General features: G+C 38.1%; 1 long non-coding RNA gene across 2 annotated transcripts in view; it reads left to right on the top strand.

Moving 5' to 3' along the window:
* The first annotated feature begins 618 nt into the window (after positions 1–618).
* LOC121113207 overlaps positions 619–24130 on the top strand; it is a 67814-nt gene continuing 44302 nt past the window's right edge. The window contains exons 1-2 of one of the 2 annotated variants that reach the window (XR_006939092.1): positions 619–843; positions 20126–20162. This is a non-coding gene — a long non-coding RNA (uncharacterized LOC121113207). Of the gene's footprint in view, positions 844–20125; positions 20163–24130 lie in introns of those variants that run through there. The other variant, XR_005859335.2, reaches the window with a different exon arrangement.

Genomic DNA, 24130 nt, shown 5'->3' with positions numbered 1-24130 from the left:
CTAAAAACTTAGTCATGTTGAACAAACAAAAATATTCATTTAAAAGTAAAGCTACACTTACTACGTTTGAAAACAAAGACAAATTAAAGGCAATACTGAAGTGAACTGGCAAAGGGGAGCAAAGGAAAAATCTGGTACCTGGAACTTTGATATTTTTTGTAGAATATAATTTCTTCTCTAGAAGGGAGCTGCAGTACTTTTTTTTGCACGACAAAAAAGAAACATGGAAAAATTTCATAAATAATAAGCTTGCTGACTTATATAGTGTAATTTTGTTATTATAATTTGATATAAATATAATTTGTTTTACTATAAATTTATTCCAAAGTAAATGAAAGGAAACTGAATGTTGAGATTACTACTATTTCTTTGAGGAAAGAAGTGTATTTATAGCTCAGTAGCAGGAAAATTTTCAGACAGAGTGTTAAATAGTCTATAAAATTTGAAAATAAAAAAGGCAACTAAATTCAAAATTACTGGTAAGGAAAAAGAACTCGTGTAGTACAAACATTCTTCTCATATGCACAGGAGATTAAAACTCTCCTCAAACAGCATATTTGTCTTAACAGGAATCACACATACATATATCAGAAGAGCAGAATTGCAGTCCTTTTATTGGATCAAGTCCCTTGAATGAAAACTCTCCAAGCTTTGCATCTTAGCAGTGTCAGGTTCTACACTTTCTCAAGTACTCTACAGTCAGGCTCCACATTTAAAAACAGAATGGTACCAAACTCAGTAGCATTAATGGGTGTCGTCTACACAGCAGAGTCTGAAAGCTGTGCTTTGCTGAAAAAGGAATTAGAGATCCCAGGAGTTTTGGACATGATCACATTGGAAAAGGTAAGGGATCATTCATTTTCTTACACAGATATATTTCTTGAAGGGATTTATGTGAGTATATGCTGTCTCTATTCCTCTGTCATTCTCATGCTGACTCAAATGCCCTGATTACAGCTTGTTTTCACTGCTGGAATGGCAGTATGCCTATTTGTGGCACACCTTTGTATCACAGAATCATAGAATTGTTTGAGTTGGAAGAGACCTTTAAAGGTTATGTTATCCAAATCTCTCTTATATTGTACAGGAAACTGAAGGGGATTGAGGGATTGGAGCACAATTAAATACACTGAGTTAGAAAAAGAGAAGATGCGGGCAGGCACAACTGCTGAATGGCTCTCTTTACTCCTTTACTCCTGGTCATTGAAAAAGAAAAGGTTAACAAAATTTAATTACAAGAAAGATTATGCTGGTAAACCATACAGAGAAATTGAAAGATTCTGATTCCATTGGTACTTGAATCTTAAGGGACTCTCCTCTAAGTTTCCCTAGCACTTCAGAAGATGACTTTCTGTGACTTTCTGTGTTTGTTTTTTTTTTTAAACTTTCTGTGAAAGAATGGCTTATCTTCACAGAATCCCAGAAGGTCTGGGTCAGAATGTCTCTGTGTCTGTCTGGCTCAACCAGCCTCCTCTACAGGAGGACCACCTAGAGCAGGCTGCCCAGGACCATGCCCAAGTGTCTTTGGGAAATCTCCAGGAGACTCTACAACTCCTCTGGGCAGCATGTACCAGTGCACAGCACATAAGTGCTTCCTAATGTTTAGACAGAACATCCTGTGTCATCCCACTCTCACTTGTGCCTATAACAATGCACCACTGAATAGAGCCTGGCTCCATCTTTACACTCACCTGCCAGGTATTTATAAACACTGATAAGATCCTCACCGAGCTCTCCAGTCTGAACAGTTCCAGCTCTCTCAGCTTCTCCTCAAAAAGAGAGATGCTCTAGTCCCTCTATCATCTTAGTGGACCTCTACTGGATTCTCTCCAATGTGTCTCTCTTGTAGTGGAGGCCCAGAAATGGTCACTGTACTCCAGATGTGGCCACACCAGTGCAGAGTAGAGGGGGAGGATCACCTCTCTTGACCTGCTGGTAATACTCAATGCAGCTAAGAATACTGTTTGGCTTCTCAGGAGCAACGGCCTGTTGCTGGCTCATGTTCAAGTTGGTGTCCGCCAGGATTCCTAGATCTCTTTATACAGGGCTGATTTCCAGCTGGGTTGCCCCCAACATCTCCTGATGTCTGGGTATGTTCCCCCTCAGGTGCATGACTTTGCTCTTGAACTGCTTGTTGAGCATCATGAAATTCTTGTCAGCACGCCTATCCAGCTTTTCAAGGTCCCTCTGGATGACAGCATGAACCTCTAGTGAGTCAGCCACTCCCCTACTTTCACGTAATCTGTGAATTTACAGAAGGCTGAATCTACACCATTGTCTAGATCACTCATGAAGATGTTACACAAAACCAGCAAGCACTGAGCCCTGGGGTACTTCCTATTGGCTTGCACCACTGACCACTACACTCTGTACCTGCTATTCAGCCAGTTTTCAATCCACCTAGCTGTCTGCTCATGCAGCCTTCAACAGCTTTTCTATTGGGATCAGATACAGATCAGTGTCAAAGGACTTACTGAAGTTCAGGAAGAGAATAACTACTTCTCTCCCTTCATCTCAGACTGGTTGTTCCTTGGTAGGAGCTTATCAGCATGGGCAAGAAAGACTTACCCCTAGTGAATCCATGCCAACTACTCCCAACAATTTTCTTGTGTTTCCTCTGGAAATGGTTTCCAGATTAGCTTTTCCATCATTTCTTAGGGGATCAAGGTGAGTCTGACTGGCCTGCAGTCCCCATGCAGGCAGGAGTAATATATACCTTCTTCCATCATTTACAGACATCTCTGAGTTTCCACGATTGAATAAAGCGTATAGAGAGATGCCCAAGCAGCATCTTACAGAAGATACACATGAGAAATGGGGTTTGTGAATTTGATCAGCATCTCCACATATCCTTTGTGAACATCCAAGAATTCTCTGAATATATCCAAATATCACTGAGGCTTTGCAGCAGCAACTGCCAGTAAAGGCCTGGCCTCATAGAGCCAAGAGTCTGAGGTGAGCACCCACAGAAATGCAGTAGGCTTCAGTAATACTAAGGTTAACTTCTTCTAAAGACAGATATACAGAAATCATGTGAAATCATGTCATTCTCTTTATCTTATCCATGGGCTAGGGAAGCGGGAAACACAGCAGGACTGCTTATGCAGCTCAATCCAGCAGAATACAATGACATGACTTCCCAGTGATGTAAATCTCTCATGCACCTTTACAACTTTGCTGACTTTGAGAAGCAGAAAAATGTGCAAGGACTCTTGGCTAGGGAGGAGTCTGCAGGTCTCCACTGTTGTTTTAATGGTATTGGTTTTAAATGGATTAGATGCTTGCTCAGCTGATGAGTTGAACAGAATAAAGCAAAGCATTATAGATCAAATGTGCAAAATTTAAACAAAATTATGGAAGTGAATCATCACAGGACTTTCATGCAGATTAGATGTCTTAGTTGTCCTGGTTGTGTGTAGAATAGTAAGCTTAGACACAAATACATGCTAAGTAAGAAGAATAACTTAGGTAAAATGAATCACTTCGCAAGGTTTCACTGCCTCTCTTGATTAGATAAAGCATCCAATACTGTAATACAAGAATGATGAACACTGTAAAAATTCCTAAAATAGAAAATAGGGAAAATACTGCTATTACATTTAGAATAACAGATACAGTTTCAAATGATGTGTGGTCTGGTATGTATGACAAACCACACAGGAAAAAAGAATGCACATAGTTAATGAATTGAGGAACACTGGAAATTAAGCCTATTGTGACAACTTTAATGGCAGTCTTCTTAAGTATTGAGATCTGACTTAGAGTTTGGTCTATTTCCCTCATTTTAAGATTTCCCCAATGTTTAAAATTACTTTAATAAAATTTGTCTGCTTTGACACTGCCAATTCATTTATTTTAATTTGCTGTTAACATGACATGAGCTCCCAGAGAGTTTTTTTTTTTTGAGAAATAGAGCACATATTAAAAAGAGTAATAAATCCTTTAAAGAACTTGTCTGAATTAAAATTCCACTAACCAAAACTTATCTGAACAGCAGTCAGTTTTTTAAAATGAAATTATTTGAAAGGCCTTTTATTTTCTTGCTGAGAGTATGCCTGGAGCAAAACTGCTTAGAGGACAACTTAGGCAGTTTGTTATGTTCACTTATTATAGAAGAGCTATTAAGGAGATCAAGGTAAGAATAAGCCTCCCTGTTGCGTGCTATCTCATTTTGAATGGTTACAGAAACACATAGTTATTCTTAATGATTTCAGAGTAGATTATCCATCTTCTTTGCTGTTCTTGTGTGACTAGCAATAGTTTTTTTCTGTCTTTTCCATTTCTGATCTCTGCCTCTTAAGTGCATTAGCGGCTCTCTTGATTTCAGTGCTCTGTGACAGATGGAAATTGAATCACAAGTGCTTGGTAGCCTGGTCTTCCTCAAAGTTCACATCATGTGGAAATTCATCCTTGTATCTGTCCCTGTGCCTCTTGATATCATTAGGCCCAACTCAGCACCCACTGCTCCTTTGCCTTTGATGGAAACCCGCATGTGCTCAAATAGTGTAAAGATGGTCCCTGCTGCCATGCAAAGATGAATTTCGTTAGTTGATAATTTATTCATATTTCTGTGTTGATATTAACAAGACTCTGCTAGTAGCAATAAATGAGTAAGTTGGTAGCTTTCATAGCAAAAGCAGAAATTTGTTTAACACAACTGGAGCAGTTACTTGGTGTATAAAAAAAGAATAAAATGAGAAAAAATGTATTCAGGAGAGCCTCTAGCTTTTTCAGAATAAGATCAACACACCTTCATTTGTATAAATTTCAGAAACAAGAAGATCTGTTGAACTACTATGCATAAAAAGCTAGCAAATAACTGTTAAAAGGAATGTGTCAGAAAATTGCACCTATTGTCAAATCCCAGTGGAAATGCCTTTTCAAGATAAACTTAATTTTAGAATTCATGCTGGACTATGAGACATTCAATACAAAAGCACCCATAAGGGTATATTTGTGCTTTTGAAATAAAGTCAAAACCAAATTAACATGCAATTTACCTTTTAATTCATGAACTTTATTATGAACTCATTTTCTATAGGCTCTCTATCTTCTTTATTACTACTTTATGATGATTACTGAAATATTTTTTTTCTTTTTCTTGCAATAACAATAATTCAGGACAAAAAAGTATATCTATAGACCTTCTGTTATATGTTTTTCTTTGTATGGATATGCATATAGGTATGTTTCACTGAAAGTAATGCCTCCTATTTATTTCCACAAAAAAAAAAAAAAAGAACAATAACATTATTGAATACAGCAAATTCTGAGCCACAAAACACTATTTTTCTAACACAGTCAGCACCATTAGCTGCACATTTTCACCAGCAAAGAACAAGAGCCTGCATGCCACACTTGTAAAAACCTGCACTAGTGAAGGTGAACCACTATTGCTGTCACCATTGCCACTGCTGAAATGCACCACCCACTGCCTCACTGTGCTCACAACCACTGTTTGGTCTCCATCAACGTTCAGCAAGTGTCAAGAAATATCAGTGGGTGCCATTTTTTCTGCATGGAGTTAAGTAACACACCTTTGTTCCATATGCAATTCTATATCAGGCATCATTTTGTCAGACTATCCCTCTGCTGGCACCAGTCACATGACAACAGCCTGTAAAGGAATACTGGTGGTTAGGTTCAATCTCTACTGCCATACCACCAACATTCACCTCTGATCTTGCGGCCAATATCATAAAATAGAAGGCATTACTTTTGGAACAGTCATCATATATATCGTCTATGTATCTACATGCATGCATGTTTACATAGCTATTACACCTGTGTTTTTTTCTTTTTGTATAGGCCATTCCTCTTGGAAAGCAAGCTTTAGAAACTAGACTTACTGCTACAATTTCTGCTCTTTTAGATGCATGCCACATGTCTGTAGATTTTACGGTCACAAGGTACCACTATAATTTTCTTCTCTGATTTATGACACAGTAAAATCTTGACTCCCACTGAAAGGTTCAAATCAAAATGAAAAATAATCTTTTAGATAGCTAGTCCCAATTTCTAGACTTGTGGCAAGGAATCTACTTTTAAGAAATCTTGCTTTGGCAATTGACTCCTTAATTAACCTAACCTACTTCCTATCTCTAACAAGTTTTTGTCGAATCTCAACTTTGATGTGAATCTAAAAGATACTCTACTCTCCATCATTGTGCCTCTGATCAACCCTGTCCATATACACTCTACGTATAGGCATTCTGCTTTGTGAGAAGAGCAGGAGAATGTTATCTGAAAAGTATTAAGGATATGATATTACCTATCATAGACTGTTTTCACTTTTATTTCCAGCTTCCTTATACTGTAATGTTCCCCCCAAATAAGTCAAGAAATGCCACTCAACTTTTCAGATCAGAAAATCCAGACAACTTTTCACCATGCAGAAATTAATATTTTGATTTCATCAGTAAACAAACACAGATATTGTTAATTGATGGTAAATTATGCTTTCTGAATGTGGTATAACTACCACACTCATAGAAAACATCTTTGAAGACACTTTGGACTGTAGCCTTATTGCTTTTTTTTTTTTTTTTTTTTTTAAACTTAATGTTTATATTACATACAAATAAGAATTAGGCTTAATGTAAACAGATGAACATGAGAACATCTGCAATGTGTAAATTGAGAGATTACTGAACTAATGCATTTATATTTATGCTGAACTAAAACTTATATATTATTTATAGAATCAAAGTGTTAAGAACCATGATGTTACATGTTTGTTATGTGATTATTTAGTTTGCAAGAACTATTAATATCAGTGTTGATTCTCTGCTTGCAAACCTTCTACCTCATGTGTATTTCTTACAGGAACATTATGCAGATTCCTTATGCTACTGAATTATATTAATGCAAGTGTGATAAAAATTAATCAGGTGAAAACATTTGTCCTACTTTTTTTTCAAAATACTTGAAAATTGGTTTTAAATGTTTCATTTTTCACTTGACACACACTGTGACATTTCAAGCACAATTCTGTATTCAAAGAATTATTTTTTTTTCCTAACAAATCTGAGTTTAATTTGAGATTAAATGCTAGTTTGATTTGTGAGAATTATTTGAGTCAGGCTACTTGAGAAGACAGCTTGGTATGTACTTGCAAGATATTTCATAACTCAAACAAACATTATATGCCCTAGAAAGGAACATCATTTTGCATTTTTTAAATTAAATCACTGAAAATTCTCAAGTATATTCTCAAATATATTTGAGAAAGATCAGGCAACACAATCACAGCTAGTTTATAAGCTAAATAAATATGAACTTATTTGAAATGCAAATGCAGAAAAGCTAATAAGACCTCTAATTCTTCAGTTACAAATCCTAGCCATTTGCTAGATTTACACTCCTGATAACAGTACTTCAGCATTAACACTAACAACATCAGTAGTCTGTCTTTGGAAGAGAAGGAAAGTCAAATTTGATCTCATGTGCTGTATGACTTCTGAGTCAGCTCTTAGGTTTGAACCAACAATGGGAATTTCAAAACAAAACAAAAAAATCAGAGGTAGCTTAACCTGGGTAAAGCTGTCTCTGAAGGTGCTATTTATCTTGTATTTTTGTTTTATTTTTGCTTGGTCAGGTTATTCCTTACTTGAAACTTACACAAGTTTCAGAGAGCAGCTCTGACTCACAATCTGATTTTATGAGCTACGGGGAAAAAAAAAAAAAAAAAAAAAAAGAAAAAAGTCTGTCACCCTATTTCAGGGAAAAGTCAGGGACAAGACCTTCATTTTAGGTGCTTACCGCCTTTTATACCAGTGCAACAGCCCCTTGGTCACATGTACTAACCATGCACCTCGTTCTGTTTACATCTGACACAAGTAGCTACCAAGCTTGTTTACTCATTTTCAAGGTAATGACTTACTTTGTCCCACAGTTCTCAGTTAATTTGTCAAGCACTATTGCAAGATACCGCCTGAGGAATGCTTTTCTGGCATTTTCAGATTAATGAATCCTAACAGAATCTTGCACTTAACTCTGTATTTTTACTTAATGTACAAATGACTGTTAGTGACCATTGTCACTTCTAGGAGTTTTTTAAATCCATAAACATGTTCACACCTCAGAGGAGTTTCTGTTAGTGTCCAGTGTTTAATGACCATTGATCAAACATTCCAAACTTGTTACTTGATATTATTATGTTGCAGACATACTATTTTATTTTAGCTGTAGAAAAAAGGGATTAGGTACCACCAAAACCAGTAAAGACTTCTAATTGCTCATGAAGACAACATACTCCAACACCATTCTAATATGATATAATTAGAAAGATTAATGCGGTGGAAAGGCAATGCAGGAGTGTAACAGCGAAGGGACTAGCACAGATAGGATGGTATTTCAATAGAAAAAGTGCTTACATGTTTCTGAAGATCTACGCTCACACAAAAGACTCCACAAGGGAGGGATCTCCAACCAGAGATCCTTCCCCAGTGACAGTCAGCCCTTAAATGAAGTCTAAGAGACATGGAGCCAGGCTCCACCCCTTCTAGTCACACAGGTGAATTGCCTTCACCTGTGCTCCCAGGGCTGACCCCGTCATTTCCCAAGGTGCTCAATGAGTGAGCTTGGGTTGCCCTTGCTGGATCCATCTGTGTACCAGACATCTCAGGAATGGGGTATTTCCCCTCCTGAATGGAACTCTTCTCCAGTGGAGTGACAAATGTTTCTTTCAGCACATCACTGTAATACGTCACTGGGCCTAAGATCTTCTGAAGCTTTTCTTTTAGTGGTAATGAAGACAGACGATCCATCATGCCACTGTCTGTGCTTGGGTCACCCCTGTCTTAGGAAGATGAGTCAGGTCTTTCACCCACCCTGAACTGGCTGGGTGGTCTTAACTATGACCTCAGCTGTTTGGGTTATTGGCTCTACTGCCTGTAATGCAGAATAGGCAGCCAATAACTGTTTTTCAATCATACTGTATCTTTCTTCTGCTCCATGCCAGACCTGAAACCAGAATCCAATGGGGGTTGCCACAGGTCCCAGCCAAAGCCATTCTGAGCAACATGAACAACCAATTCAGCTGGGAGGGTAGGGTCAAATATACTCAATGCCTGCTTGTTTAACTGTTGGTTTTGCCCGTTGGAAAACATGCTGTTCTGTTCTTCCCCCATCCTCTAATTTCCCCTTTTATGTGAGTCTGTATAATGGTCTCAGCAGCTATGCTAAATGAGGTTTAAAGGAACACCAATATCCCAATATACCTAAGAACTCCTGAAGCTGCTTTTTGTTTGTTGTAGGTACTGGGAGTGCCTGAACCTTATCTATTACTGCACTGGTCTTTCCTGACCAAACTACCCCCAGGAATTTCAAAGACAGGCCCGGACCTTGCACCTTCTGAGGATTTATAGCCCATCCTCTTTCTTACAGATAGGTAGACAATGAATCTCCTGCCTGTCCTACTGCCTCCAGTGAGTCAGATGTCAACAAAGGATCATCATTATAATGACATAAGCTAACATTATTAGGTTTTTCCCAGTTTGCCAGGTTACACACTACTAGGTTATGGCAATATGCTGGTGAATGTATGTACCCTTGCAGCAGGACCTGAAAGGTCCACTGTCTGCCTCCCCATGTAAATGCAAACTGGTCTTGAGATTCTTCACCAACTGGAATACTGAAGAATGCATGTGCCAAGTCTAGGACACAGTGATAGGGTTTTATCTCCCTACTCAGTGTAGTCATTGCGGACTAAGTGTTGCGGACCCTCAAGGGTTCAAAACCAGAATCTAGTCCACTCCCCACGCGGCTTGACCAGCGAACGATGACATGACCCAATATGAGTGCATCAGAGTCTCTGTTTATTATTCGTTACTTACACACATATGTAGATGGTGGCAAACGTGCATCAGCTTGTAATTGCTTGAAGCATAGCAAAAAGACCCCTGCCTAACAATACTATTGGTCATGCATGTTTTCATACCATTCCACTGTCTTAATCTCTTCCCAGGCTAGCTACCCCCTTATCTTAACTGAAGCCTCAGTTTGTCTTCCTGCTTTGACAGCTTCAAGGTCTTATAGCCTGAGTTGTGCACATAGCACCCGAGCTCACAGCCATTGTAACGAGCTAGTACTTTTCCATTTGTAACTCCTGCCAATTGTTAGGCCTGTTCTGCTCGTACAACTGTTCAAGAAACCCATGGCCCCCTCGGCTGTGGAGCCATCCCTCAACAGTTAAGGAGGCAATATTGGGTAGAGCTGCATGAACAGGCAGCGTGACCTTACTTAATTCTCTACAATCTACTGTCGTTGTCTATGTGCCATCTGACTTTCACACTGGCTGTATCGGGGAAGTATATGTACTACGTGCAGGTCTTATAGTCCCATCTTTCTCTAATTCCTGTACAGTCCTTAATATTTCATTTTGCCCTCCCCCCCACCCCCCCAGAGTCTATACTGCCTTACATTAGTAATCTGGTGTGGTTCCAGCAGGCAAATATTACTTCGCCTGGCCTCTCAATATTGCCTGCACTGCCTGGACACTAATGCACCCCTGTCAGAGTCTGAACACTCCTATGGTTGTCTGGAGAGCCAGACCCAATAAAATGTCTATTGCCCCAGTCCCAGAGTACATCTTGGGCATAGACACTTTATACTCCCAGGGTGGGAGATGCCTGACCCCCCGTTTCAACCACATTTGAGTGACAGGAATGGTCTGTCCCCCCAAACCACCAATCATTACTCTTTCTCCTTGAAATTTAGTCAGATCACCATATACAACTGCAGTTCCCACATCTGTGACCATCAATGCCATGACTCATTGTACATTTCTTCAGGACCAAAAAATTGTTAGTTTGACATAGGGCCTCTGGTCCCATCTGGAGGCTATAGTTACAGGGTAACTAACATCCCCATAATGCCATAAACTGTCATATGGCCAGGTCTTTTTCCTCAGGTTTCTCAGGCATTGTAGCTCGAGTCACATGAGGAGGTTTTTTTCTTCTAATAGGAACTATAATGTCCTCTAAGTTCCAAGTTCTTGTTGGTGCTTGTTGAATTATTCATACTCCTGATCTTTTGGGAGTATTCCAAAACTTCTGATCATCTCATAGCTGTTTCCACATCTGAAGTAGGATATGATTAGGCTGCCGAAGAATCTTCGCAAAGGCCACCCCAGCTCATATAGGATCATTAAACATTTGTTACCAGGACAACCATATGGGGCCCGATTGGGGTGTCTGCGGGGCAGCCTTTCTGGTCTTAATAAATGGGATTATCTCAGCTCCTTCTACCACCCTAACATTACTCCTTGCTCTTAGGTGCTCTGTTGCCCCAAAATTGGCTACCAACTGGGCAGCCTGTTGGACAGTGGCCTCTGAGGCCATAGGGGCTTCAGTATGGAAACTAAGGCTCCATAAAGGTGGGAGGGAGCCTGTTGTAAAATCAAGTCTCTCATACCTGCTAAAATTTTGCCAAGTCCAGATACTCAAATGTTTCTTCATATATTGCTTCTCTCATGCCTAATTCACAAATATAGGTTTGAAGGTCCTCCATGGAGGACCATAAACCTGTGTGCAGTGGTATGTCAGTCTTACTAGGCTAAGTCACACAGCACGCTGCCATCAACCAATCTATTAATGAATGGTCTGCATTCTGGTGTTGACTGGCAGCATATAACCTTTGCCTGAGGGCAGGGTGCAAGTTAATGGATTCCAGCTCAGAAATTTCTGGTCCATTAACCATGACACGTTCTTCCTGAGTCCCATAACCTTAAAAGCCAGGCTGATATGCTTTCTCTAGGTTTCTGTCAGAATCATTGTACTAAACCCATTAATTCAGTTGCTGTATAGGGATGATCTGTTACATGCAAATCAGTTTGGGGAGGGGACCACTTGATCAGGGGCACCCCTGTTGGTTTATCTTGTACTATTTTTGTCTTCTGAGTTATTATAGGGCAGATCTCAAAGGGATCCATCTCAGATGGAGTTTTGAGATCAGACCAGGAAGCTTTGTTCTCTGAATCATCCAGGTCCAGTGATTTAGGAGCCTGGGTATCTTCTGATGTACCGTTGCAGACCTGTTTTACCAGGAAAGTTAGGCTTGATTTCTTTCCTGTTAACGTGTCAAGTTGTTCTAATTTTTCAATACAACCTTATAGTAGTTGATTTTCATTTTTTAAGGCATTATTTGATATTTCAGCTTGATTTAAAGCATTTAATAAAGGCCACGCCACAGCACACGCTGGTAGCTGGCACTCTTTTGTAATCAAGATGTCTTTATCTAATCCATGAAATATATTTCCAGTAACCCACAGAGGAGCCCATTTCTCAGTTACAACTGCAAACATAATAGGACAATCCCAGAAATCCTGGGATATGTCTAGAATAGTTTTATCTATGGGTGTAACGTTCTCTTCCCTTGACCCATTTAAAGATATTCCAAAGAAAGGACATTTTAATGTTTTAGCGTGGCTAACTTGCCAAATGTTATAATTGGAAAGATTAATGTAGCAGAAGGGTAGTACAGGAGTGTAACAGCAAAGGGACTACCACAAATAGAATGATGTTTCAAAGGAAAAGAGCTTACCTGTCTCTGAAGATCTAGGTTTGCAGGAAAAACTCCACAAAGGAGAGACCTCCAATGAGAAATCCTCCCCCAGTGGCAGTCAGCCCTTAAATGAGGTCTAAGAGGCGTGGAGCCAGGCTCCACCCTGTCACACAGGTGAATTACCATACATATTAATATTTATTTCATGTGCATAATGCAGAGTTCCTAGCTTGTGTTCAGAGATGCACAGCTAAGCTGCCTGAAGCTGAAGGTTTAAGCTGAAACTGAAGAGATTAAGCAGCAAGGTTTGCTCAGCCTTTCCTACAGTAAGTCGGATGGGAGTTGTTAGCAGTAAGAAAGAACAAATGGGCTTTATTAGCAGTCCATCTCAAATCCTTCTGAGTCAAGAGGAGTGTGGAATGGGAATGTATGGTTTTGCAATTCTCTTTTGGGACTGATTATATAATTTTACTTTATAGACTAGTCCCAGTATCTAGAGTGTTAGGAGGAACTGAATGTTTAGTTAAACACTGTTTAATGACAGCTTATTTGGCTCTCAAGGTATTTGTAATTACTTATAACCCCACTAAACTGGCCAAGGTTTTGCACCTCTCTCTGCTCTGAATATTTTTTTCTCAGAACAGAGTAGAACTTGTTGCCAGTTATTCCCCAGTGTTGTGGAAGAAGAACTAATGGGTAGAAAAAGAAAAGAGGGAAAAGTGATGTTTTAGATATTTGTATATCGTATTGAGAAATTGCTCTTTAAAATCCATATTTTTAAAAGCGTTGAAAAACTGGAGCAGACAAAGAAAAGAATCATTGACACGTTCCTAAGATTAGAAAGCAGCTTGCTGTGAGAAGCTGAGCCCAATCTGTTTGCTTTATCCATAGTACAATTGAGATATCACTTGATTAGAACATGTAAGTTTATAGTGGTTAATAAAAAGTATTTAAATCCAGCAGAGAAAGACACAATTAACGTCTAGTGACTGAACCACAGTAAGCTGCATTAGGAATTTGGGACAGCTTTTATAAAATGATGATAATTAAATGCCAGAATAAATTACTATTGGTTTATTAAATTCACCATCTTTGGAGTCCTCAGTGTTTCACAAGGTAAGACACTCAGCACTCCTTCAGGCTGGAATACTGCTGCTAGAGCTGGTGGTAGGCTTACCGTCTTCCTCTTTCTTTCAATCAGTGTTATGCTAAAGTGTGTTAATTTCTCAAAATTTTCCTGTAGTTAGACAGTAGTTACTACAGTTAAACACAAGGATGCATGATTGAGATCTAAGGGAGTATGGATCATGACAAACTAAACCAATGTGTGTTGTGATTTGTTTTGTGTGTTTTTTTTTTCTTTGGATTTGTGAACCCACAAGCTTCAGGCAGAGTACTGAAATCTGGGTGGCAATGTCTCACTGAGAGTGAACTGAGTCACTCAATGAGAATGAACTTATTTTTCCTCCTCATCCTTTTATGGTGACCTTGTATTGTAGCAATACTAGTAAAGCTTAATTTCTAGCTGAGGAAAAAAAAAAAAGGTTAATTTATTAGGATATACAGCATTACCAGTAGTAAGCTGTCTTTCTGAGCAGAAAATGAATAATCTTGTATTGCAGATGAAGAGTCAAGCAGGTTGACATTTTAAAGGAGACTGAAAGGAGTGAAGGCTAGAATTCAGTGGTTTCTAAGGAGAGTTGCTATGACAAGACCTTCAAATTGCACACAAGTCTCTTAAAACCTACTGAAACAGAACGGTCTTGGTAGAGCCTTTGGAGAACAGGAAGCATTGAATTAGACACCAGCTGCTGCCCATAAAAAGCTGAGCTGCAAGCAGCAGCTGGGACTATGTGGTTTTCTGGTGTATGTAACTGAACATAACTATGGAGTTTGTTTCATTTTAGTCCTCTTACAGAGACATCACTGAGGAAACAGTGTATAACAGAACAAAGTTTCCCATTAATTTACATGAAAGTAAGGTCTGTCACAGGATTTGAGATTGAAATAGCCCATGTAAAAGAGAGAAGTGAGAAACAGTCATGAGAGAAACAGATGCTAGAGATTCAGAAGGTTTCAAATCAGCACTGGCATGTTCAACATGCAGATCCTAGAGAAATAAGATAACAGAGAGAAAGATGAACAAACATTACGTACATAAAAGCAGTTCTGTATATGTAAAATCTCCCATGTGAAAAAGACAAGCGTCTCATGCTCTTGCTAAGTGATGGAATAATTTATAGTCAGTGTATTATACCAAAACTAAATAAATAATTCATGAAAACTCCTAACCCCTGCCAGTTGATGGCTTCTCCATTCATTTCACTCACAGGAGTAACATCAGATCTTAAATACAATTATTTACTACAAAACATTAACCTGTATTACAATTACCTATCATTGGTAACAAGCAAAAGCACTTACATATTCAGTGAAGCTGGGAATTGTTGCCCACTGTTTTAGCCTTGTGTAGCCTCAAACAGAGTGCTGTGTCTGGGTCTGGAGTCCCCAGTAAAGGAGGAATGCGGAGTTGTTTGGTGTAGGTCTGGAGAGGGCCATGAAGATGATCAAAGGGCTAGACCACCTCTCCCATAGGGAAATGTTGAAGCAGTTGGACTTGTTTAGCTTGAATGGGAGGGAGCTCTGGGGAGACCACACTGAGGTGTTCAAGCATATGAACGGAGCTTACAAGCAGGAGTGGAACCAACTTTTTACAGCGTCTGATAGTGGTGGTACAAGGGGGAATGTCTTTAAACTAAAAGAGAGGAAATTTAAGTTAGCTATTAGGGGAGAAAATTTTTACTAGGGTGGCACTGGCACATTCTGTCCAGAGAGGTTGTGGCCATGGAGGTATTCAAGGCCAGGTTGCATGGGATCCTGGACAGCCTGGTGGGTAGTAGCTCTGTCCATGGCAGGGTGTTGGAACTGAATGGGCTTTAAAGTCCCCTACAACCTAACCCATTCTATGATCGTATGATTACTTTAGAAGTACATATACTCGTTTAAGTAGTTGATTTTTCTAGATGCTTTCTGGATTGGCCTACATCCTTAGTTGAGTGAAGTGAAAGAAATAGTATTCTTATTACTGGATAAAATCAAATTGAGATGACAATAATAATTGGAATGTAGAACTATGTCAATTTCTAACTGGGTCGGTCAGATTTATGGGAAAGGAATAGTGATATTTGTCACTTATTTTTTTAAAATAGTCTTTTAAAGTTTCATTTTTCTTTCACCTTTCATGTGTGCAAGGATAAACTATTAACTGGTATCCTCCTGAAGTTCTTTTCTTACAGATTCTGAATATATCACAATATCAGTTATAAATATGTACATATATGTTTATTATAATAAAATCTGATATTTTTGTGCGTAATTAAGCATGATGACAGAATCAGTAGAATCTGTTCTACTTATAAGGATGATTCTTAAAGCAATACTCTCAGCAAGTTTGCAGATGACACCTAGCTGAACGGTGCAGTCGATGCGTTGGAGAGAAGGGAATCCATCCAGAGGGACCTCGACAGGCTGGAGAAGTGGACCCATGAGAACCTAATGAGGTTCAGCAAGGCCAAGTGCAAGGCATTGCACTTGAGTCAGGGCAATCCCAGGTGTTTATACAGACTGGAAGGGAAGAAGAACCCCTTGAGAGCAGCCCTGCAGAGAAGGACTTGGAGGTCCTGGTGGACAAGAAGCTGGACAGGGGCCAGCAGTGTGCACTTGCAGCCTGGAAGGCCAACTGTGTTCTGGGCTGCATTAAAAGAGGAGTGGCCAGCAGGGAGAGAGAGGTGATTGTCCCCCTCTAGTCAGTTCGTGTGAGACTCCATCTGGAGTACTGCATCCAGGCCTGGGGCCCTCAGCACAAGAAAGACGCTGAGCTCTTAGTACAAGTCCAGAGGAGGACCACTAAAATGATCAGAGGACTGGAGCACCACTCCTATGAAGAAAGGTTGAGGGAACTGGGCTTGGTTATCTTGGAGAAGAGAAGGCTCCCGGGAGACCTCATTGTGGCCTTCCAGTACTTGAAAAGAGCATATAACCAGGAGTGGGAAAGACTGTTTATGAGGGTGGATAGTGATAGGACAAGGGGAAATGGTTTTAAACTAAGACAGTGGAGGTTTAGTTTCGATATTAGGAGGAAGTTTTTCACACAGAGGGTAGTGACGTACTGGAATAGGTTGCTCAAGGTGGTTATGGATGCCTCATCAATGGAGGCATTCAAGGCCAGGCTGGATGTGGCTCTGGGCAGCCTGGTCTAGTGGTTGGTGACCCTGCACATAGCAGGGAAGCACAATGATCATTGTCATCCTTTTCAACCCAGGCCATTCTATGATTCTAATTCAGTTGACGTTTTGTTTCCTCTTGAGCCATACCATAGAAGTAATCAAGTGCAAGAAGAAACAAAGAAATCAAGGTGAAATTACAGCCACCTACTGGGAGTTTATTCCATAAAATCCATGCAACAATACTTGAGGACAACTACAGTCTACATTTGAAATGCAGATCAGATTTCTACATGCTCTGGATTCATAAGGTAAAATCCCAGTCTCTTTGAAGTTAGCTGGAAAAATGTCATTAACTGTCATTAAAATATTCTCATTATTAAGGTCAGGATTTAGGAGTCAATTCTGAAAGGAGTTACTGCTGAGCATTGTGCTTATTAAGAAACGTACTTTTAATGATCTTTCTCTTCCATTTGAGAATATTTTTCCATTCATATGAGCTTGTTTGCCTACTTCGTGTTTAGACTCCAAATTCTTGAGGACAAAAATTAGTTTAAGAATACTTTAAGTCTCATAACGAAAGGACTTACGATTTCAGTGTGAGCATCTGGGTTCTACTAGAATGCAATGGTTTAATAATAATTGCATGTTAAACAGCTAGGAGGAAAATTACATACAGAAAGGCAATTAACTGCAGTGTCATAATGTAGGCTACTACCTACATTGGCATTTCATGGTAATAGGCATTGAAAGAGACTGCAGCAGAAGGTGCTGTATGAAATTCAAGAGCTATTGTTTAAACTTAAATGATGTTGACTAAAACTCTGAATTCACCCTATAAAGTTAGTTATTTAATGCTGTGTCATTTTTCAAAACCCTAGATGACCTGGATGACAATTACAGATAGGAAACAGAGCTAGTCATTGACATCAGTGATATAAAGTACCCTTCTGCTTTTACCTCATATGAGGGAATAGCTACAAATTGCTGGTGTGGTTGATGATACACAGCAGTTAATGACACATGGATTGTCTTCACTTTGAGAGAAAAAAGCGCACACATTCAGATCTAATTCATACGTTTATGATAGTCTCAAGGCTTTCACAGATCATGGTACTGCCCTGAATGGAAATCAGTAAATGATACAAAAATTGCATGGTTGCATACAATTCTGCAAGGTAGACCTGAAGTGTAAAAGGGAAGAGAGTTTGTTTATTGCGTTTTGTTATATTGTAAAGTTGTTCTTCCTCTTTTCATGTGTGTGTTAAAAAGCAGATTTTATCTGCCTTGATTTCTGCCACAGAGCTTAGAATCCTACAGAGAACAGATTTTGCCAATAGATTGACACTAAATGCAGGGAAAAATATATTTTATTCAAATGATATGAAAGATGGACAGTAAAGGAATTCTGGTCCTGCCAGAAGTTTTTTCATCTAATTCTCTGTCACTTCTAGAGTCAAAGGAATTTTGATGCTGTTGTTTTCATAAAATACAGAATAAGCCTAAATTCTTACAACAGGAAATATATCTAAAATATAACGTATTGTAATAAGTAAGAACAGGAAAATAGGCAAGAAGAGCAGCACATGCTGATTTCTTCTCTCTGGTGACAGTGACAGCACCCAAGGGAATGGCATGGAGCTGTGTTGGGAGGATCAGGTTGGGTTTTAGGAAAAGGTTATTCAACAGAGGGTGTTAGGGCACAGGAACAGGCTACTCAGGGCAGCGGTCACTGCACCAAGCCTGGAACACACTCTCAGACATAGTGTCTGAATTTTGGGTGAGCCAGGAGTTGAACTCCATGATATTAGTACCTAATACCAAAGCTTCTTATTTATTTACAAATTGGCATGAAGATCAGCTCTGCTTTCATCCAGAAAAAATATACCCCGTATTAACGTGAACTTGACTCATGAGTTTTCTCACTTTTATTCTTATTGTTTCCTTCTCTACATGTGAGTATCATACCAATAAATATTCCAAACTTCCTACTCTTTCTCTTAAGTACCAGAAGTGAAGCATCATGCAATGGGAGTGGCTCTGAAAAACAGTCTTGGCAAAACTTCTAAACAAATAATACTTGAAACATCTTTGGTTTCCTTATGACAGAAAGTAGTGTTTTAGTGATAGGTCTACCTTGTGTGTTGCCAAGAGTGTAATATGTTCTCTTTAAGCAGAAGTAATCAAAAATTGTATCCAAAAAAGCTCTGTTTGGATATGCCCATATGACTTCCTACCATGGAAATATTCATCTATCCATGTTTCTATTTTTTTTTTAATTGAGTTGAAATGGAAAAAAGCATTGTTTGCTTTTCAAGCAGTGTACATACAGTAAAGGAATATATTAAAAAAAATCGAATTGAGTTTTGATAATGTGTTATCATTTGAGACTAAGGAGAAAACCTACCTTTGGGAGCTCATCAAAAAATTAATATTAAAAAAATTAAATTATGTACATTTAATGCAGTAATTAATATAGCAATTTACACTTCATGGAAGTAATCATTTGTTCAAAAGTTTTCAATTATCTTATCCTTATGCCAAAAGAGTTCCAAAAGTGTTTTATTAGTTTCTAGCACACATCCTCACCAAACAGTTGTTCTTCCATCTGTGATTAGAAGTCTTTTTAGGAAATACTTTTCTTAATTAAGAAAATATTTAATCATTTTCTGTTCTCTATAGATTTGAAAAGGAAAATGATAAAAGTATTTCGAGTCTGTTTTGAAAAGTTTGAAGCAACTCTCTTGATAGTTTAGAAAATGAGATATAGTGTAGGGGCTATTTTATATAGAGGAATCAAATAAAATGAAAGTGTATGTGTGAAGAATCTGGTATAGTCTATTGTTCTGTCATCAAATCTCGTCCCCTCCATTAAGCAAATATTAACGTTATGTGGTATACTGTAAAGTATTTCAGTATTTACTTTAGATTAACATTTTATACTGTTTGGTTTTTAAAATAGCACTATGTTATTCTATACCTTGGAAAATGTATAAAGGTCTTAGTCTTTTCTCTGTCTTAATTCTTTTTTTTTTTTTTTTTCCAAGATCTATGAATTTTACTTTGTAATTGATACAAGTAACAATTATAAGGGGAATAGGTCAAAAAGAAAAACAAATATAACCTGGAAGCATTCAAGGCCAGGCTGGATGGGGCTCTGAGCAACCTGGTCTTGAAGGAGATGTCCTTGCCTATAGCAGGGGGGTTGGAACTAAGTGATTTTAGAGGGCGCTTCCAACTCAAGCCATTCTATGATTATATAAGAAAAAACTCAACGTATGCCAGTGTAGTAGATCAGTTAATATAGAAACATTTTAATTTTTTTAAGTGTGTGCAAAATAGTTACAAAGCACAAGTCTGGAACTGGCTTTTACTGAGTAACTTTCACCCTTCATCAGTTCTTTCAACCTGAAATCTTTTGGAATGTTCTGTTGCCAGTTCCTACCTCTGCCTTCTGAACTTGAATGCTTCACTGTTTAAAAACCAGAACTTCAGGTGAGTTGTATTTTTTACTCTATGTTTGTCTCAAATTATTCTCCATCAACTATTCAAAGTTGGATTTTTTAGACTTTTAATGATGCATGTCTCATATGTATTCTCTGCCAAATATGCAAAAGAGCGAAAGAAGACTTGATAATCTGGACACTGAAGCATTAATGAGATTGTGTAATCATACAAATCACCATCTGACTGGGTTTTTTTTAACAAAGTAGCTCATTATCCTCCTGCTAAATGGGTTAAGACTACATGGCATAGAAAGGATAGAGCTCTAGCTTTGTCATTACAATTCACTGTCATTACTATGTTATCATAGAATCGTAGAACAGTTTGGGTTGGAAGGGCCCTTTAAGATCATCTAGTTCCAACCCCCTTGCTATATACAGGGACACCTCCCTCAAGACCAGATGGCTCCCAGCTCCATCCAGCCTGTCCTTGAAAACCTATAGGGTGGGGGCATCCACAACCTCGCTGGGCAACATGTTCCTGCATCTTGCCACCCTTACAGAAAAGTATTTCTTCCTAATATATAGTCTAAATCTACCCTCTTCCAGTTTAAGGTAATTTTCCCTTGTCCTGTTGCTAACTGCTGTTCTAAAAACTACCCCCCCTCCCAGCTTTCCTCTAGGCCCCCTTCAGGTACTGGAAGGGCCACTGTAAGGTCTCCTCAGAGCCTTCTCTAGCCCCAGCTCTCTCAGCCTGTCCTTGTAGGTGAGGTGCTTCAGCCCTCTGATGATCTTTGTGGCCCTCCTCTGCACCTGCCCCAACAGCTCCATGTCCTTCTTGTGTTGGGGCTCCCAGAACTGGACACAGTTCTCCAGTGTGTATGCATTTAGTTATATACATATATACACACACACACTGTAAGCTTTCTCTTCTAACAGAAATGTCAGTCTGAACATTAGGTTTTTCACGTATAGCCTAAAACTAAAATAGAAATATATATATAGAGCAGACTCTCCTTGACATGCATTTCAGAGTAGCAATTATATCTTCCCTTGTTTAACAGTCAAGTGATATTTGAGACTGAATCCCTTGGGGTTCTCTAGTGTTTTCACATTCAGGAACATTCTAAAGAATGTTATGCACTGAATTTGCATTATAATCTATACCATAAAATTGGTGAAAGTGTCTAGGATTTACATTGTAGCTTACAAGTAGTATCTGCAAGATTTCCTTTTGGTCAGCACTTCCACAACAGGACCTATAAGTAATGTATTTTGTTGGTGTGTTTATCTTTCCTATTTCAGAGATGTTATGCTACATTTTTCAGAGTTGACAGTGTGGGTCTTCTCCTAGCATCTATGACTTGACATTAGTCATGGTACACTCCATTCATTCTTGTGTTTTTTTTTTAAATCAAAAAATCCTATTAATTAGAAATTAGAAAAAAAAATTAGAAATAACTTCAAAGGTCTGTTCTCACCTTATACAAAATATTTACTTAATTCCAGAATTTAGCTTCAACAACACCTCCCTTTCTATGATAATTAAATAATATTCTTGAAAGCTATCAAGCACATATCTATATTTAACTGAAATAAAGCACAGCAAGATATTTTTCCTTCAGCTTTATGGTGACCACACAGCTACCCTTAAATTCAGACTACAGCAGACTGATCAAAACAGCTGAGGCTAATTTACATTTCAAACAGGTGACTCCAAATTTTTCTTAGTACTTCCAACACTTCACATTCAGCAGTGAACTCTTGGAAGACCCTTCTTTTCTTCTGGGGATGCTGATACATCCTGACTTCATGCTGCCTGATGTCTGTCTTCTCTTTAGCTTACTATTTGGACCAGGAGCCTGTGGAGCAAGCAGCAAGTTATGAAAGGAGTTGACTGTCCAAGTGCAGCTTCTCTTATTATGGTACTTTTTCTTAATAAAATAGATTTTTTTTTTTTTTTTTTGTATTCAGAAGGGTGAGAATTAGTTTGACTAGGAATCTGAGTCAGTCTGGCTGTGTAATTTTAATATGGGAAACTCCAGAAAATCTCAAACTCTTTATCCATATTTCATAGTCTTAACGAATATAATACATTTTGTGACTCAGTTTCTTCATGTTTTTTAATGGATGAAAATTAAAGAAAAACTAAATACAAGGAGAAAAAATAGTGTATTGCAATCAGCTTTAATTGACTTCTGAGCAATAGTTAAAGACACTTGGTCTTTCAGGAATCAAACACAAATTCATCCCCAGTTTGTGAATCTCTGACCCTCTGGGATAGCAAGTAGGTTCAATAACAATCCTTATTCAACAGTGAGAGGGTGTTACAAAATACTAACTGCAGATCATTTCTTAGTCCTCATAATATATAGTTGTTTTTCTTTATGAAAAAATTAAGTACTGTATTGTAGAATTGTATTCAATCTTTTTCTGACTCTCATGAATAAGTTCTATGTATACACAGCATGCAAGCAATTCAACTGACCTGATACAAGTTTTTAAAACCATTTCTGTTTAAATTGTTTACTTCTCTCTCTCAGCCTATTATTACTGTTGATTAAATCTATCCTGAATTTCCTCTGGAATTCTGAAGCGATGCAGTATTGACTGAGTGCTTTTTCCGCAGAATCAAATCTTGTCCTTCATGTGAGATGCTGAGGCTCCCCTCACTGAGAGTTTTCAGGGAAAAAACAATTGCCTCTTTTTTCCTGCCTGTATTATTCTATTTGTCCCTCAACTAGGTTACATCCAAAGGACCAGATAAATTTCAGATTTAAATAAGGCTAAATAAGTGCTTGTGACTTAACTAGTTTTCATCTACATAGAACTCATAAGATCACCTGCAGAAAGGGAAGATCTGATGAACCATTTCCTGGCCAAAAATAGCTCCAAACCTTAATTCCCTTAAATAAACCCTTTATCTTAATTTATGTGTAAATTTTTCAAATGTTTCCTAATCACAGTAATTAGTACATTAGGTGCCTGATTCTTATTGGCTGTAAAGACCGATCTTTTATATTTACATAACTCCTACATCAACAATGTTACCATGGTTACATAATTGCAGTTTAACCTTGCAAGTGGCTTATTGAAATGTTGGGCACTAAAACAGCACTGGTACTGAGCCTATATGTATATTAATCAAAAAGATGTATATTCTGTGTTTATCGGTTAACTACAACTTCTGAGCAAAAATAGTATCCCTAATCAACAGAACTGTGTCAATCAAAATTCTCCATCCTGAAATTTCTCTTTTTATATTTCTGAAAAGTTAAAAATAGTGGCAGAACATATCAGCAAGATTCTGTGACTTCCTGGACCAGTGTTACTGTACCAAATTCACTTTCAGAAGAGATTTTTCTTTTAGAGATGGTAATCTACGTGAAACAGAACTTCAAATGGCTTTCATTATCAGTTATCTGAGAATGAAGATAATAAAAAGGGACACTAGGTTTCATGGGTTGTGAGAAACAAGTTATATTGATAAGCTGGCAATTTTTGGAATGGGTTACATATCATTTAAATGTCTTTTGGAAATTAGAGATGATAGTGCCAATCAAGGTGGTTTGCTAACAAATAATCTCTATGTTGTTTTGTCTGTTTGTCTGTTTTTAACTGATAAATTAAAGACTAATAGAGAAAAAAGGCAAAGAAAAAGAGATGTAAAGATAACTGACCATGTGGAAAACTCATTAAATGATGATGCTTGAGCTTTTATTAATTTCTGTGTATAGACAATTTGAAGACTATAATACCCTTGGAAGAATTAGTTCTACAAAAAGGTTTTTTTTTTTAATTCTCATTTCTATGACCTTCTAAAAAAATCAGTTAAATATTCTGCTAAAATGAAAACTCAAGCATATAATTTACTGTAGGTTAATGTTCTGATATTATGATAATGAATGAATAAGTTGAGAATCTGTTTATTGTAAGGTGACATTGTTTTGGAAGTAGTAT

Source organism: Gallus gallus, chromosome 4 (genome assembly GCF_016699485.2).
Source record: "Gallus gallus isolate bGalGal1 chromosome 4, bGalGal1.mat.broiler.GRCg7b, whole genome shotgun sequence".
Taxonomy (NCBI): Eukaryota; Metazoa; Chordata; class Aves; order Galliformes; family Phasianidae; genus Gallus; species Gallus gallus.
This window is presented reverse-complemented; position numbering and strand designations above follow the sequence as displayed.